The 13,395-nt window shown below is 40.9% G+C and overlaps 1 protein-coding gene across 1 annotated transcript in view; it reads left to right on the top strand.

The window, feature by feature from the left end:
* Positions 1 to 2,076: 2,076 nt before the first annotated feature.
* Positions 2,077 to 13,395, top strand: part of LOC135542158 (FERM domain-containing protein 4B-like) — a 71,456-nt gene continuing 60,137 nt past the window's right edge. Inside the window, exon 1 of the mRNA XM_064968870.1 lies at positions 2,077 to 2,257. The gene's annotated coding sequence lies outside the window, so the exon portion shown is untranslated. The remainder of the gene's footprint in view (positions 2,258 to 13,395) is intronic.

Genomic DNA, 13,395 nt, shown 5'->3' with positions numbered 1-13,395 from the left:
GATTTGGGGATAGAGATTCTTAGGGCACACATGGCACTGGGGTGAGCCTAATCACTCGCTACCAGAAATCCCCACAAATGGGGGATGGGGGTGGGGCAGTCCCATGGGTGACTCATTTCGGATTTGAAGGAAGCATTTTGCCTCTGTACACACTAGTCAGTTGCCTAGACACAAAGGATAATAATTGGTTTCAAATAATTGGTATGCAAGGGTGAAGATTGCTAATGGGTACCACCCACCTTTGGTTTGCATATTAACGCTTTGACCTGGTTGAGCTACACTATATTTACAAAAGTATGTAGAAACCCCTTCAAATTAGTGGATTTGTCAGTAGAATGGCCTTACTGAAAAGCTCAGTGACTTTCAACATGGCACCATCATAGGATGCCACCTTTCCAACAAGTCAATTCCTCAAATTTCTGTCCTGCTAGAGCTGCCTCAACCAACTGTAAGTGCTGTTATTGTGAAGTAGAAATGTCTAGGAGCAACATTTGCTCAGATGTGAAATGATAGGCCACAAAATCTCACCGTACAGGATTGCCGAGTGTTGAAACGCGTAGTGTGTAAAAAATCTTTTGTCCTCAGTTGCAACACTCACTACTGAGTTCCAAACTGCTTCTGGAAGCAAAGTCAACACAATAACTGTTTGGCGGGGGCTTCATGAAATGGGTTTCCATGGCCGAGATCGGTGTGGTAGAACTTGACTGGCCTGCACAGAGCCCTGACCTCAACCCTATCGAACAACTTCGAGATTAATTGGAACGTCGACTGCGAAACAGGTCTAATCGCCCAGCATCAGTGCCCGACCTCATTAATGCTCTTGTGGCTGAATGGAAGCAAGTCGCCACAGCAATGTGCGTATATTCATGGAACGCCTTCCCACAAGAGTGGAGGATGTGTAGCAGCAAAGGGGGGACCAACTATATTAATGCTCACTATTTTGGAATGAGATGTTCGACAAGCAGGTGTCCATATACTTTTAGTCATGTAGTGTACCTTACAGTAAACCTTGTCAGTTTTTTAAAATCCTTTCCATTTCCTAGTCCTGCAGTTTTTGTGGATTTCAGAGATTTTCCATTGTTCAGACTCCACAATGATCTGGCACTTCCTTCCTTCCCCTTATAACTTGTTTCACAATTCTTTCAGTTGAAAGATACCCATTTTGCACATTCACATAAATTCTACTGACCAAGTACTCAGTCAATATCCATTTTAGTATTGGGCTTGTTAAAAGCTACTAATTCAACATTTTAAATTCTACCAGCTTACTTTTTCACCTAATAGACGAATCATTGTTTTTCTCATGCAGTGAACACTCTCTCTTGGTCTATCTGTGCCCATAAAAGTGGGACATTCTGCAGACAAATTCCAGAAAACTCATTACCCCATTGGTTAGACTATCACTGAGATCAAGATGAATGTATGTGAGAGAGCAGCAGCATCATCTCCACATAACCAGCCATGTGTGAAATCACAGGTCGGAACAGGACTGATATCTTTTCATTATATTCCCCAGAAACCAAAATCCAAATTTATGTGATCTGCAAAGACAATCTTCTCTTCGATACAAATGAAAAGGCAGTGTAATTGAATGATGTGCACCTGCAAATATCTTGACATGTAAATGTAGATTTCACAGGAAAGGACGCATTCATCTCTCTACCATCAACACTTTAAAACGATGGGATAAAACATGTTTCATCAGGTGGGCTTAGTTCTTCTCTGATAACTGATGGATGCAACGTTTGTTCAACGTTTACTAATGTGAATGACCAGCATGATTAATAGATCATTCAATATTTCAACCACTGTAGCTAGCTACAGTATGTTTACATGCAGAGCAGAGCAGACCAGAGCAGCTTGCAGAGCTTTGTTGATATGGGTGGTTCAGCAGGTGCCACATCGCTTGTGCGTGGAGCGTGCGTTTACGCAATGGAGCGCGTTTCTGGCACAGCCAGTGGGAAGTTCGTCTGTTCTGTGAATTGGCTGAAGGTAGGAGGGGAGGAGGCGGGGTGTGGATGGGTGGAACTGTGCGCGATAAGGATATGCACCGGCAGCTTTGCTTCCTGGCTCCAACAGATCAGTTGTCTATAGAGAAAGATCAGCGGTTAAATTGTACCTTTATGAGTTTTACTTGGTTACGTCAGAAGAGAAACCCGGTGGAATAACTTGTTTTTATCCGTGCGGGTAAAAACCTTCTGTTCATACAAAGAGTCCTGGAGCTCAATTCGATCATAACGGCGACAATAAAGACAAGGTAAGGAACTGCCCAGTTGCTTCTCAAACGAACCAAATCATGTTTTATTGATAATTTAAGCAACGCTTATCGATATCAATACTGATGAGGCGAGCAAACATCGGTAATTTGTGCCAAGCCCAACTTATTTATGGTATAAGTTTCACCTGTTTTTGTAGGCTACACGCGGAGATTTTGTTTTTCTTCAGCAATAAACCAACCTAAGCTGGTACTTGCTCTGTGTTCTCTCCCTCAGTTCTATTCCATTATCCTGTTGCGTTGTGCATTACTTGGCACATGTTACATACTTAAACATTTTAAACAAGCTAGGAACATACAATATGAATACATTATTATTATTATTATTGAGACATTGTACAAAAATGTCATGTATTGACCCAGCTTAGTGTCATTATCTACCAATTTGAGAAGAGAACATACACATCAGGTGATGACCAAGCCTGGTCTCAGACTCACTACGCTTGCTATGGTTACCTAAGACAGAAGGATACTTAAGTTTTTTTTTAAAGTAGGGTGGGCGTATAACAACTCAACGCAACTTTTCAACTACTTTGTACTTTTTAGCTACTTTGCATGTTAGTTAACCCTTCCCCCAACCTGAACCCTTTTAGCTAACACTTCCAACCCTTTAAACTAATTCATTAACTTAACCCTAGCACCCAGTCTAGCTAACTTTAGCCAGCTAGCTAACGTTAACCACCTAGCTGGAATTCGTAACATATCATACGTTTTTCAAATTCGAAACATACAATATGTAACGAAGTTGCAAAACATATGTTTAGCAAATTCGTAACAGATAATACAAATTGTAATTTGTCACATTCGAAATGGGGGACGGATATCCACAAATTAATACAAACCATACGAAACAATACTAAAATACATTTACGTACCGAATAATACAAAATGCTCCGAGACCAGGTTGCATGACAGATTGATGTACCACACCAAAACATGCTTGTTTTCTTGTAAATATGCTGTAAACATGCACACATGCTGCTTTTCGACTGTAACACCAGTTTTACACTAGTGTATACACCCTAATGTTATACTAGGGTAATCGTGTTTCCATATCTAGGGCTGACAGTGACGACTTGTGAAGAGCAGAATCAATTACATGATCAAAGCAGTTGCTTTGTGAGAAGGTGTTAAAGTTCACAGTTAACCATTTATGTAAATATTATCTGAAAAGTACCAGTGGCCTGACTTTGGCCCCAAGAGAGCAGGTCCACCGAAGCCATGGCCCAATGAGACACGGGTGCCAGCCTTTTGGGTAAAATACGGGGGTAAATCCTGTATGGAAATGCACCAACAAGGTGTTATTTATGAGCACAGCACGAGTCCAGGGGGACAATAAAGACATAACAGACAACGCTCACAGACATGGGCAGACACAAACAAACATCCAGCCACAGACTTACAACTTCTGCCTGAGTTTCCTGTTTCCTGGGAAAGACCAACAATGGGAGAGAGAGCATGTGATATCCTGTACGAGTCTTGTGTCACTCTGGACTCAAGTACCAAAATAAGGCCATAACACAAATTTGATTGTAATGAAATAAAGTGTAATTGTAGGCTACGCATAGGCTACTCAAAGTAGGAACTTTATAGTACAGTAAAGCCACAACTAACTGTAAACAGCAACCCGATCAGTACAAAGTTGGATTCACAAACCTCAGTTTACCTCAGTACACTCGCTTACCTCAGTTCACTGGTGTCATTCAATGGTCGTTGAAATAGCTATACAGTGCTAATGTGCCTGTCGCTACAGTGATATTGAAAAAAAAGCATGAGGTTGGTTTGTAAAGGGGTCAATATTGAGTTTGCAGTTCATAAAGTAAGAGTGTTACACAGGCCCGCAGAGACAGACGCAGAGCTTTGTCTTATTAAACTTGTAAGGACTTTTTGGGGAAGAACAATTGATTCCCATTCAATATCCTATTTTCCGTAACCTTCATTTGAAATCTAACCCTGAACCTAACCCGAAGCCTTTTTACAAGTGAGGTCTGGCAAAATGTCCTCACTTCTCATAATTTCTTGGTTTGCTATTCTTGTAAGGACTTCTGGTACTCACAAGTACAGTAAAATGTGTACACACATTACAGTAATTACAGTAGAGTACAAAAGCAGGACAGCATTGTTGACTTTAGTCTAGGATGTTCAGTTGCTTTTAATGGGCTCAGTGCTTCCAATTCAATAAAGCTATTAACTGTCACAGAAGATTCCATTGCTGGTGCCCAGCCAGCAAAGATAAGTTATTTACCAATCAAAGTACATTAATGGACTCATCCATACAATCTAGCCTTGCAGAGTGTAAACAGTAGAAACATACCTTTTTTGTCTAGACGTAACTGTTTAGCCTTCAGAGGCAACACATGTAGAAACCTGGTCCTGGGAATAGTGTGATTTCTCACCTTTAGACCAATCCTTTCTTTTGTCTTAAGATTTGGTCGCTGACATTTTCTGTTTTTCCCACGCACCTACCATTTGAACGTTTTTCCATGCACATTGAACAGGAAGATTGGTAGTTATTTGATACTGTGGTCATGCAGGTTTGTACAAATCATGTAATCTGACAGAGTGAGCAGGTCCTGTTGAATAGAGCATTCAGGGCATTCTAGTCTTACAGGCAATACTCTGAACCCTTTACTGACTACAGATTACGACAAAAATACAAAATAGGGGGAAAAAAAGACTAATGCAATAAGTTAATGATCTCTCTCTTCTCAAAGTTATGAACTTTTGCATAATTTCAAATATTTTCTCCAGTTCATTATGCTTGCTTTAATGAATAGGCATACTAATGTGGCTACTCAACTTGATTATGGTAGTGCCTAATGTAAGTTCATGCCCCAAAGCAGTGCTGGTCAATGCCTGTTTGTGGGTCAACTAATCTTTAGCCTTAGCAGTGGAAATCAATTCAAAGCCCCATCCCACTGTAGATGGCAGGGTTGTCCAGAAAGGAAAGCTGATTTAAGAGTTGCAGTAAAAATAATTAGAGTTCCAATTAGGAGTTTGGCAGGGTTCATTGTTTGTTTTATGCCAGAGATAATGCAAGAGACAAGGGGGTGAAATTACTGTGAAATATACATGCAATGCAAAAAGAAAAACATCAAATGATTTGCCCTCTGTGCTCCCAGTCTCTCAAGGAAGGGAACTGTCACAAACATGGTTAACACTGTCAACAGGACTCTCTCTTGTTGGCTGTTATACTGCCTGTGTGGTTGGTTATCTCTGGACCTTTTCCTTGTTTTACGTCTGCTTTTGTCCTTTCACAGGACATCTTGTGTATAACAAATAGTCTAACTTATTTTCATGTACTAAACCATGGACATTCTGAAATGTCCCTTTTAGAGGTCGACCGATTAATCGGAATGGCCAATTAATTAGGGCCAATTTCAAGTTTTCATAACAATCGGTATTTTTTGAGACCGATTTGGCCGATTAAAATATATTTTTTACACCTTTTTATTTAAATAGGCAAGTCAGTTAAGAACACTTCTTATTTTCAATGACGGCCTAGGAACGGTGGGTTAACTGCCTCGTTCAGGAGCAGAACGACAGATGTTTACCTTGTCAGCTCGGGGGATTCAATCTTGCAACCTTACATTTAACTAGTCCAATGCTCTAACCACCTGATTACATTGCACTCCACGAGGAGACTGCCTGTTACGCGAATGCAGTGAGCCAAGGTAAGTTTCTAGCTAGCATTAAACTTATCTTATAAAAAAATAATCAATCAATCATAATCACTAGTTAAACTAGTAATATCATCAACCATGTGTAGTTATCTAGCGTGCCCTGCGTTGCATATAATCGATGCGGTGCAGATCGTTGCTCCAATGTGTACCTAACAAAAAACATCAATGCCTTTCTTAAAATCAATACACAGAAGTATATATTTTTAAACCAGCACATTTAGCTAAAACAAATCCAGGTTAGCAGGCAATATTAACCAGGGGAAATTGTGTCACTTCTCTTGCATGGCATGCAGAGTCAGTGTATATGCAACAGTTTGGGTCACCGAATTTGCCAGAACGGTACGTAGTTATGACATAACATTGAAGGTTGTGCAATGTAACAGCAATGTTTAGACTTATGGATGCCACTGGTTAGATAAAATAATAAACGTCTTGTTTGAAATAGTTTCCGGATTCGACCATATTAATGACCTAAGGCTCGTATTTCTGTGTGTTATCATGTTATAACTAAGTCTATGATTTGATAGAGCAGTCTGACTGAGCGATGGTAGGCAGCAGCAGGCTCGTAAGCATTCATTCAAACAGCACTTTTGTGCGTTTGCCAGCAGCTGTTTATGTCTAAGCCTGTCAACTCCCGAGATTAGGCTGGTGTAACCAATGTGAAATGGCTAGCTAGTTAGCAGGGTGCGCGCTAATAGCGTTTCAAACATCACTCACTCTGAGACTTGGAGTGGTTGTTTCCCTTGCTCTGCATGGGTAACGCTGCTTCGAGGGTGGCTGTTGTTGTGTTCCTGGTTCGAGCCCAGGTAGGAGCGAGGAGAGGGACGGAAGCTATACTGTTGCACTGGCAATACTAAAGTGCCTAGAAGAACATCCAATAGTCAAAGGTTAATGAAATACAACTGGTATAGAGAGAAATAGTCCTATAATTCCTATAATAACTACAACCTAAAAATTCTTACCTGGGAATATTGAAGACTCATGTTAAAAGGAACCACCAGCTTTCATATGCTCTCATGTTCTGAGCAAGGAACTTTAAACGTTAGCTTTCTTACATGGCACATATTGCACTTTACTTTCTTCAACACTTTGTTTTTGCATTATTTATTTGAGGTTGAATTGATTTTGATGTATTAAGTTAAAATAAGTGTTCATTCAGTATTGTTGTAATTGTCATTATTACAAATAATTAAAAAAATTGTCCGATTAATCGGTACCGGCTTTTTTTGGTCCTCCAATTAATCGGTATTGGCGTTGAAAAATCATAATCGGTCGACCTCTAGGCCCTTTGTCAATTTAGGCACAGTCTTTTGAAACACATAAACATAATGCTTTTGTTTGATTTAGCAGACATTTAGGAAGCAAATGTGCTTCTTTGTCCTGTTCAATTTTTTCTGTTATGGTTTGAGTGACTGTACTCATCCTCTTACGTGAGTGGAAGATTTGAATCCCCTACTGTGACACATTTCATGCTTTGGTGTTCAGTGCGATGCAGAGTAGAAAGCACGGGGATTCGGCCTGAAAGGGGATCCTCAGCTGGCAGGGAAGTCCTTTGGGAGGCAGGGCCCATATCATTTAGATGAAAGAGAATGCATTAAGCCAACAAGCAATCTATTTAAGGAAGAGAGAGGATTGCCAGTTTGTGGACAAATTCTACCCAAAATTCCCAGAGCACATGCATTTCCTTATACATAATTTAGAGGATGGATATAAGGATGGATTTATAGATTACCCATTTGTGTCAGTGGACATTGACTGAGGCACTTCACATTAAGTGCCCCTGTCTCATGGGAATAATGCGGGTAATGTCACAATTCCAAGCATTCAGATTCCAGACACTCAGTCTTTGGGTATGGCCCCATTCGTACACAAAATGGAAAAAGTTTGTTATTGACCTCTTTTATATGCCTATTTATGGGGAGCTCTAAGAATGAACTTTGTTACTTTCAGAAACCATGCTGCGTGTACATTTGGTCACCTTCCACCTCTCAGTGGGTATTGTGGTGTATAGGTAGGCTTTTAACAGGAGTAAGATAGAGCCTGAGCTATAGACCAACCTCTTCCCCAGTGGTACCACTGGCAATGGCTGTGCACTGAGGAAGGCCAGAGGCTGTAGGGTAATAATTCCCTTGAGAAGAGCCAACATTAGCCGCACCACAGTGTAGAAAGCACCATCCTTTTGTTATTGTTTGTCTCATTCTCAGTGTTGCAGACCAGCACTCAATTATGCTGAGGCTTGGGAACTGAGAATACCAAACAAAGCAGACCCCATCCCTGGCCCTTGCTCTGTGTCTGTCTGCGGATGCTTCAGTATCCTGCTGCTTTGCCTGCAAACTGGGAGGAGCTTTCGGTGATCCTTCCTGTAATTACCGTGTCTCTTTGTGTGTCTCCCTTTTTTTTATTACGCTCACTATAACACACACACACACACACACACACACACACACACACACACACACACACACACACACACACACACACACACACACACACACACACACACACACACACACACACACACGAGAGAGAAGCTGGAGTGCTCATTTAGGAGGTTTGAGGGCCTGAATGATAATGACCACTGAGAGAACTCTGTGCTGATTGGGGGGATGGATATGGATGGAGAGACCTGAGCAGCTATTATTCTCTCACTGTAGCAGCAATAGAGATGTTCACGGAGGCAGATGTGTTCAGGGAGCAGACATACCCCAAAGCCTTGAAACCAGTGATCAATACTGCTCAGTGGTTAAATCCCCATGTGAGTGTTTTCGCATGGCTACTGCTGGAGGGGTTTGCTTGGTAAAGACATGGCTAGTGAGCTACAGAGCCCTCTGAACCTGTGATATATTGAGTTTTCCTCAATAGCTTGTCTAATGCCTGAAGTGTACTCTTTATTCTTATTGTTTGTGTTTGCGAGATTGCCTCTCCTTGGACAAGCGTATACTCTGTTTGCTCATATTGGAAGACTGTACTAATCATGAAATGTGTATATGTTGTTGATTTTAGGAGTAATTTCTGTGCTGTTTGGCAGATGGAAGACAATGTGTATATCCCACGCTTGGATGAGCCCTGCCTCATTAATGTTGTGTTCTGTGAGACCCCCTCCCTCCCCCAGTAGAGGCCACCTGTCCTTTCCCCCTCCACACTGCTGTCCCTCCCCACCTCTTCACATTAACAGAAGCAAGCTACTAAGCAGGTAGCCAGTAGCAAGCAGTCAGCCACCCTCACTGCTGCAGAGAGGACAGGGGAATACCTGCCCCATGGACCAGCACCCTGCTGATCCATTCAATACAATGAGAGTCCTGATCACTGCTACAGGAAGACAGCTATATGGGAATATGGGCCTGTTACAAAGGGAACACTGAGATTGATATAAAGACACACGGATACATTGTGATAGACAATATAGAGAGTTCTTCAATGGTATACTGTCTTTTGATACTGTTATGGGTGGCTCCACACTGTAGTGTAGGGTTTAAACAGGCTTGGTCACTTCCTAGACAATTCAATGCTACAGACAGTGGTGTCAAGTACTTAAGTAAAAATACTATCTGTACTTTACTATTTATATTTTTGACAACATTTACTTCACTACATTCCTAAATAGCTTGTCTAATGCCTGAAGTACTAATTTAAAATGTACTTTTTACTCCATACATTTTCCCTGACACTCAAAAGTACTTGGACCATTTTCTGTCCTGCTGGGAATTCAAAATGTAACAATTTGCACACTTATCAAGAGAACATCCCCTGGTCATCCCTACTGCCTCTGATCTGGAGGACTCTCTAAACACAAATGCTTTGTTGTTAAAAGATGTCTGAGTGTTGTGTGACCCTGGCTATCCGTAAATAAAACATTAAATTGTGCTGTCTGGTTTACTTAATATAAGGAATTTAATTATTTGTATTTTTGCTTTTTATACTTAAGTATATTTTAGCAACTACATTTACTTTTGATACCAAAAACAGCAGTGGTTCAAACTGCAGAACCCAGTTCCCACATTTGAATATAAACATTCATTTTATCAAACAAAACTATGCTACATTTTATCTCTGGGACCCTCAGGATGACAAATCTGAGCAAGATTATTGAATATAAGTACATTATTTACCTTCAAAGGTGAATGTATCAAACCAGTTGCCTTGATAAAAGTTGTTGTGCACTCTCCTCAAACAATAGCATGGTATTCCTTCATGGTAATAGATACTGTAAACTGGACCGTACAGTTAGATTAACAAGAATGTAAGCTTTCTGCACATATAAGACATGCATATGTCCTGGAGAGTTGGCTGTTACGTCATTCTAGTCACATTAGCGCACATTACATTAGCAAAAACCGTCCCTGTATAGAGACACAGATCCCTTAGAGGTTTTAACTGACTTGCCTCGTTAAATAAATAAAATACAAATAGTAGAAAGGTTGACCTATTCTATTGGTCAGTGTTACTAATCCATTTGTCCCGGCAGTCTAGCCGGCAGTCAAGGGGGTGGGTGGTATCGAGACCCGTAACGTAACTCATGCAAGGTGTAATAGTGACAAAGTAACGGTGAGAACGAAAATCACAGACATCTAAGTTACCGTCAAACACTCAGGGTTTATTTCTAAACACACGGTAAAGGGGGGCAGGAAAATGGGCTGAGCTGGACCCAAGGAAAGAAGCAAATGTCCGAAAACACCCCTAAATTAGACTAGCCTACTTCAATACAGCTAATTGACCAAAAATACAGTGGGTGGTCCGCCCAGTTCTAACTAGTGTTTTAAACTAAGTTTACCTACGGGTAGTGTATGCCGATGGGCGACTTGTTTTAGTAATCCCTTTTCCCACCATCAAACACCATAACAAAAACAATACTCACAGGTGGGGACAAAGTGACATGTAGCGAAAACAAAACCAGAGAGATTGACAGAGAGATGGAGCTCCAGGGGAAACAACTGAATGGGTTTTTAAACCAAGGGAAAGGGGATGTAATTGGGGAATGATGATTGCCACCTGTGAGGAGGGGAGAAGGAGATAAAAGAAATACACACACACAGGATACACACAATATTTGTATCCTTCACAGTCAGCTTGTGTCGAAATAATTCCTAACAGACTCGGGGACAGTTGTGGGATGATAGATCCCAAATTCATACAACAAGTAGACCTTGCCTACTTGTTGTGAATGTAAACAGATCAGAAAAATTCGCTTAAAATATTGATAAACTATTAGGCTATTTATTCACATTATACGCGCAGCAATGCGCACAAGGCAGTATAGGCTACGGGCAAATGTTTGTTCCATAAAGCAATTAGCGGGAAAACACCGTTGCCAAAAGCACACAGCACATGTGAGCTGTTTCATGTGTAAGAGATTAAAATATCTAATACGCAGCAATTTGCATGGTTTGCTCATATGACTAGGATTGTGCTTTTGGTCACTGGACAATGAAAGAACGTTTATATAAAATAATTACCTCCACGGATGTGGTCTGATTTTGGCTAGGCTACTTTAAACCAAGGTACACATTCAGGTTTCAAACAATTTAAGTATATGTTTTGAAAATGCATAGCCTCGCTGATGAAGCCTGCCTCCTGTTGCCTATGCATCTGCTGTTTGAGATGCTGTAGCAGATTTCCCGCTCAAAGTCTCTATCTGTATGCTGTAGGCGTGTGATACATAAGATGCATAACTAACATACTGTACACAATCGCAAATTTAATTCCACAAAATGATGCAAATTACCTATAGACCGATAAGCATGGCCAGTCTAATGTTTTTCCATCATATGGTATTCCATCAATGAATAGGTTAAAAAGCATTATTTTGCAATGGGATTTTTCCTTCTTCTCCCAGACAATTGGCCTGCCTGACTGAGCAGCAGGCGGAAGAGCAATATCCGCCGTTGTAGTAAGGATAAAGCCTGACCTGGAATGCGATGCTAACAGAAGCTGGCTAGCTTTATAAAAGCCTAAGCAGATCTAGCTTGTATACCTTGACTGGACATTGAGAAAACCTGATGCAGTGGGCTTGGCTCTACAGCTGGATGCCTCTGAATCATGCAGTAGAGACAATCTCACCACCCTCCCATAAGAGGGTGGCATCCACACAATGGTTAAGTAACATTCACCCCTGAGGGAGAATGCAGAGACAGGGGAGTGAGGTTGTGTATAAGGGTGCAGGGTGGTGACCTTGTTTATGTTTGAAAGATATGCTACCCTTCAGGGATATGTTTGTCAAGATCATTGTTGTAGCCTGCTGTAACAAAGTCAAAACAGACAGGTTTACCCGTTGGCACTGCTGACACTACAAACCACCTATGCTTAACTGTAAGCAGTATGGAATCAAATGTCTTGCTGTATATGTTGTGCTTGTGTGTACATATGAGACGGTGAGTCATAAATCCTTTCCAGGGATTGTAGAGTATCAGAAGTAGTCTGCTACTACGCTCAGCACCCCTCCATGCCAAACCACGATTCTCCAAAAGCTCAGTTCCCCACCGAAGTGGACTAGACAGACCCTGGGATAAGTGTTCACACTGTGACAGATTGAGAGGTCCTCTGTCACATTGGTGGTTTGCTGCAATGGACCAATGGTGACTAATCCAAATTGACTGCTGTGTATCCGCTAGTGTTTTTTCCCATAATACCCCAGGGACTGTTTTGTCTATGAAATCCACACTCTGAGTATTCACGGTCTGAGGTTTTCATTGTCACTCTGTCTGTATTCCCAAAGCATGTTTTGCTGCCCTGATAAAGCTGTGTAATTGATCTGATTATTTAGTTAGAGGATTGTTTGATAGTCTCATTACAATATCTAATAGTTATAGTAGTTATCACCTGGCAAACACTCTCTAATAGATGATATCTTTGTACAAGGACAAGAAAGAGCAGTGTATAAAATAAGTCAGTAAGTGATATGATGGGGTTGAGTTTAACTGGAGAGATGTACGTATTACGTGTGATGGTTATTTAGCTCTTTGAAGCATTGATTTTTAGCATTGACAATACCATATTTCTACTGTGTGTGTCTGCGTACTTGACAGTTGGTTTAGCATAGGGCTGTGACCGTATTACCGCCACAACGGTAGTCACGAGTCATGACCACAGTCAAATTCCATGTGACCGTTTAGTCACGGTAACTAGGGTTTTTCAAGATCTGATGCTGCTGATGGTCATTAGTAGCCTACCAAACTTGCTAACTACCTGGTATTCAGCACTCTCTTGTCCCTCTAATCAAATCAAATCAAATTTTATTTGTCACATACACATGGTTAGCATTTACGTTAGCAGATGTTAATGCGAGTGTAGCGAAATGCTTGTGCTTCTAGTTCCGACAATGCAGTAATAACCAACAAGTAATCTAACTAACAATTCCAAAATTACTGTCTTACACTTGTGTGTATAAGGGGATAAAGAATATGTACATAAAGATATATGAATGAGTGATGGTACAGAGCA

Source organism: Oncorhynchus masou, chromosome 6, assembly GCF_036934945.1.
Source record: "Oncorhynchus masou masou isolate Uvic2021 chromosome 6, UVic_Omas_1.1, whole genome shotgun sequence".
Lineage (NCBI taxonomy): Eukaryota > Metazoa > Chordata > Actinopteri > Salmoniformes > Salmonidae > Oncorhynchus > Oncorhynchus masou.
This window is presented reverse-complemented; position numbering and strand designations above follow the sequence as displayed.